Source organism: Hevea brasiliensis, chromosome 11 (genome assembly GCF_030052815.1).
Source record: "Hevea brasiliensis isolate MT/VB/25A 57/8 chromosome 11, ASM3005281v1, whole genome shotgun sequence".
In the NCBI taxonomy this organism is placed as follows: Eukaryota; Viridiplantae; Streptophyta; class Magnoliopsida; order Malpighiales; family Euphorbiaceae; genus Hevea; species Hevea brasiliensis.
Genome location: NC_079503.1, coordinates 38,906,614 through 38,912,182, shown reverse-complemented (window position 1 = coordinate 38,912,182; position 5,569 = coordinate 38,906,614). Strand labels below are relative to the sequence as shown.

Below are 5,569 nucleotides of genomic sequence, written 5' to 3'. Positions count from 1 at the left end.
TATCTAGTTGAATTTCTTTTTTGAATCACTCCATTTGGAGTTTTGTAGCTCAAGTTATGGCCAAAATAAGTTTCTGCTCACGTGTAATCGCTCATGCTGAAATTTTGGGTTTTGGCAGATTTTGGTCCAACTTTGGTCAGTAATTTGACCAAGTTAAGTTCATAATTTGGTCTAACTTTCTTCATATGAAATGTTCTACCATGCCTTAGGTTTCTATCGGTTCAAGAATCGCTAAATCCGAGTTTTCTAGAGAGAGTTATAGCAATCCAAACATTACTGTTCAAATGTAAATCTGCAGAGTTGCAGGTTTGATAACTCAACTTTGTTCAATAATTTGATGGGTTAATGGCATAATTTGGGGTGATGTTCTTCATGAAAGTTGTTTTTCTATATCATATCTTGTTGCTGTAAAAATTTCAGGTCAATTTGACCACTCTACAGTGAGTTATGGCCAAATGAACAGTTACTGTTCATTTGGTCATTCTGCAGGGGCTGTTTGCAGGGTATCCGGATTGGGACCAACTTTTGGTCCTCTTGCTTTGGTCTTTTGGGCATGGTTTCTTCAGTAAAAATGTGCCATTATAAGCTTAGTTTCATGTCCAATTGGCTAAACACCGATTGGACCAACACAGCCCAAGATATGGCAGTCCAAGTGGACTGAAATTTCAGTCACTCTGCTGCTGTCCTTAGGCAGCCTACACATTCACTTTGCCATGCTATATTTCAGTCAAAATTATGGTCAACTTACCTAAAATGGTCACTAATTGACCCTTATAATGTTCTTTCACAATTTCATAAGCTAAATCCAAGTTTCACACCTCAAAACCCTAATTTCCATTATAAATTTTCATAACTACCTTAATTAATCACTTTCATTCCTTACATATATATATACATTTTTTTAAACATACTCTCTAGTTCACTCTAAGTCCATCAAGACACTCAATCATGTTCCTTCTTTAGGCCTGCCAAAAATCATGGTGGACATACACATAACTTTTATTCATTTAAGTTACAAATTCATACTTGTTTCAAGTCTCTAGCATGGGATTAAAGAGTTTTAAGTATATATGTGCACTAACCTCTTGTAGGGCAGAATTTTCCCAAGTTAATCTTCACTTTCTTTCCCTTTCTAGGCTGCCAAACACTTCCCAAGAGGTAGAGACAAGTTTTTAGTGAAGGGACTTAGGGTTTTGGGGTGAGGAAAGCATGGAAATTGAAGCTTTAGAAAGTTTGTTAATGGAGGAGTGAGGGAGGAGGTGAAAAACGTTTTTGAAGGAGAAGAAGGGCTGCTGTTTGATTTTTAATTCTTTGGTCTCTTTTGACTCTTTTTATTAGTTAATTTGATGGTTACTTAATTGTGATTGGTGGACAATTTTAAATGACCTCATAATATGTCATAATTAGCATTTTATTGTATTTTCTTTTCTTTTCTCTTCTAATAACTTCAAATTAATTTTTCATCAACATTAATTCATATTTTATGTCATAATAATTATTTACTCAACTGGACAAGTTGGCCAAAAATCATCTCTGAAGGCGAAATGACCAAAATGCCCTCCGTTTGGCTTAACGAGTTAAAATTGTCTGTACCGATTGAAAAATTTTTCTAAATATTTTCATGGCATTCTAATGCCATAGGAATCTCAATGACCCTTCTCTGGAGTCCCAAAAATTATTTTATGAATTTTTTCCCGGGTCTAGGGCTCCTCGTTGCTAGAACCGCAACTTACCTCTGGTTACCCATCGCTTGGGCACCGGTTCATTTGACTTAGTTGCATTTTATTTCTAAATTTTTTTACTAAATTTTTCTTATTAATATTTGAGTTAATTATGGTTCCTCACTTTAGTTTAAATATTTTTTCAGAAGTTCTAGCTGTCCGGACCGACACCGGTCACCGGAACAGTAGACTATGCAGAATTGCTACCGGGAGGATGTTACACTATAGATGCTTGACTAGGTTATTACCCGTCTCTCTCATTTGTTGAGAAGACAATGGAGTTAGTTGTATTTTGATTACCATGGTACGTGCACAGGCTTAGATTTTCCTCTAATTTGAGGTTAGATCTAAGTTTTTTTATCGTTATGGCCCCTGCGAAAAATTCATTATTGTGATGGTACTGTGCACGATGATTCGACCTCCCCGACTATAGGGAGTTAGAATCTGATTCGACCTCCCCGACCATAGGGAGTTAGAATCACATCGAATATGGCCCTTTCGGATTAGTCTTGCATAGTTAGTGAGATAAAGATTGATTTTTGAGATACTTAATGATTTTTGAGATACAGAATGGCTTTTGAATGGTAAAGAATTGTGATTTCAATTATGGTTTATGTATAATTGATTTTGTTGGAATTACTTAAATGGTTAGTCATGATTTGATAAATTGAATTTTGTGATCAAAGTCATTTGTACAAATGATTTACATTATTGGCAATGAATATTTTGAGTTTTGGAATTTGATGAGTATTCAGATTTCCAAATTATTTACTATAAATTTTGTCAATGTATATTGTACTATGTTTTAAATTATAGTTGTGCACCACTGAGTTCACCACTCAGCGATAGCTTTGTATGCTGTCGCAGGTAAAAGAGCATAGAGCAGTGAATAAGTTTCTTTGAAGACATATTCAGATCAGCTCCAGGTATATCATAGGTATACCCATGTACATAGGTTTTGATGTATGCATGTAATAATATGTATGTAAATTATTTGAGCATTTGTATAAAAACTCTTATAAAATATTTTGGTATGTAATTAAATGTAAATTGTTGTAAATGTAAATTTGAGATTTCATTTACTTGAATAATTTTGTAATATAAATTTTGAGTCTTATAATCAATGAAATATTTCTTCATGATGAGATTAGTTTGAAAATGAATTGATTGTGCATTGAGAATTGAATTGTGAATTGAAATAAAGTTTATTGGAGTTGTATTTGAGAAAACATATTGGGAGCATTTTCTTTTGCAAGATTGAAGAACTGTTTTCTCAAAATACAGCCAGCACTTTGCCGAAATTTTGAAAAAAAAAAAAATTATAACACCAGATTTTAATCTATGACTTAAATTTCCCGAAAATTGTTTTAAAATCCCTTGTAGTATATTTAATGGATTATCGGTAGGAGAAGTACAGTAATTCATTAGGTATACTACGGGATCATATTACATCTTATAGGGGAGTAGGGTGTGACATAAAGTTGTTGCAAAACCTCTAAAAATTTTCAAACTGCTTGTCTAATTTAGCTTTCTATAATCTTTGAGGAAAAGGTAATGGTGATTGATAAGGCTTATGTAGTTCCTTATTTTCTTCTTTTTTTCCCCCTTCCTTCATGATACCCTTGACAGCATGTATTTCTCTTTCCTTTACTTGAGCTTCATTCTCAACAGAAGTTTCATTAAAATGTTCTTGCTTGTCTTCTAGTTTCTGGTTTTCCAACATCTTGCTACTCTTCAAAGTAATTACCTTACATTGCTCCTTTGGATTCATCTCAAGCTAACTAGGTAATTTACCAATGGCTTTGCTTGAAAAAGTGGCTTTCTGACCAATTTGATTTTCAAGCATTTTGTAATGAGTAGCCAATGGGTCAATTCTAGAAGTAAGTTGCTTGATCATCTCACTTTGCTATTGCTAGGCTGCTAAGAAGCTTTCCATTATGGATTTTATAGTCATCTTCAATTCAGGTTGTTATGGTTAAGGAGGATGTGGCTGTTGAGGCTGGTTCTGATTTCTTTTTTGAAAGCCTAGTGGTTTTATTCTGTATCCCTATTGTCTACTAATCAGTTGGTTCTCTTGGTTCTACTAGTTGGACCATGAGAAATTTGAGTGGTTCCTCCATCTAGGATTTATAAGTGTTTAAATAAGGTTTCTGATTACTCTCTAGTTAAAGTTTCCATTTTGTTCACATAGTTCACCTATTCTATAGAGGGTTCACTGTAGTTATTGCATTCTAAACTTTGGTGTCCTCCTCTAGAGTGGTCATAAAATTGGTTACTGGCTTCTATTGCATTAGCTTGCATTCCATCAAGCCTCTTTGACATTGGGTCAAACTAAGCATTACACTCAGTGCATCCAATTCCAATACTCCAACTATTCTCCTTATGTCCCCTCTTTCATTTGACTATTGAAATTTGTGATAGGTAACCCTATCCAGAAGTTCAAAAGCTTCTGTAGTGGTCTTTATCATCTCCACTAGCTGCTAAATCTATAGTGCTCCTTGTTAATGGTAGTAAATCATTGTAAAAGTTCTGAATACTGAGCAAATCCTAGATGCCATGGTATGGGCACTTCCTCTAAAGATCTTTGTACCATTCCCATGCATCATTGAAAGATTCATTGTGTTTTTATCTGAAGGTATTGAATTTAGATCTAAGTTTAGCTGTGACATCCCTCACCCGTTTATAGTGTAGCCAAGCAAGGCATGTCACACGCTGTGCCAGAGCACCCTATCTTATCTTACTTTATTCCTTTAATAATTTTGTTCTCGTTATATTTTAATATCAATTATTTTTCTAAGGAGAAACCAGCGGAGTTTCCCCTATTTTATTATCATTTGGCGTATTTCAATATTTACCTGTTTAAAAATCTCAACAATATTTTCCATACAATAATTCATCCACACTCATATCATCATTTCAAAAATCATTATGTAATTCAAATCCATACTCATTTGTATAAATTCATTCATGCTTATTACATATATCAAAATTATCAATTTCAAATGATTATTATAAACTTATGACAAAAGAGATTCTAGAGAGCAACATAAATGACAAAAAATGTACTGTATGGCAAATTTCATATGAACCCAGTCAAATTTTTTAATATAGAAAATATGCTCCAATTATTTTAATTTGTATACATTATTTCTTATTATATTATTGCACCACTAAGCAGCTATGCTTAGCGCAATGGATTTATTTCCTCACGTAGGTACTGAAGTTAAAGCCCAGCGAATCCCAAATAGAGATTTTGGAGTTTTGATCTGCAGAGTGTTCAAGGTTGTCACCTCCTCAGCAATGCATTTAGATAGGGGCCCTTATAGATTATATTATGTATTTTGTACATTATAATTAGTTATTATTTGTAATATAAACTATGAATTGTATGTTTAAATATAGATTATGGAACTGTAATTAATATGTAGATCATGTAAATTATGAATTTATGTAATCAGTCTGTAAATCATGTAAATTAATGAAACTTGAGAATTTATATATATAAATTATGCTTGAATGGAAATGCATGGAAATGAATATGAAATTGAGATATATGAATGAGATGTGAATTATGAGATGGTTATGAAAATAATTGATGAGATTTTTATTGTAAAATATTATTGAAATACACCAAACGATAATAAAATAAGAGAAACTCTGCTGGTTTCTCCATTGAAAGATAATTGATATTAAAAGATAATAACTTAAAAAATGATTAAAGAAATAAAGTAAGATAAGATAGGGTGGTCCGGCACCGAATGTAGCACGCCTTACTCGACTACACTGTAGTCGAGTGAGGGGTGTTACATTTATTGGTGTTAGAGCGTGGTTTAGGCGTTTCTGAACTT

The 5,569-nt window shown here is 33.2% G+C and overlaps 1 non-coding gene across 1 annotated transcript; it reads left to right on the top strand.

The window, feature by feature from the left end:
- The first annotated feature begins 4,272 nt into the window (after nucleotides 1-4,272).
- On the top strand, nucleotides 4,273-4,379 carry LOC131170826 (small nucleolar RNA R71). The gene has a single exon (XR_009141593.1). It is a non-coding gene; the product is annotated as a small nucleolar RNA R71 (small nucleolar RNA).
- Nucleotides 4,380-5,569: the final 1,190 nt, after the last annotated feature.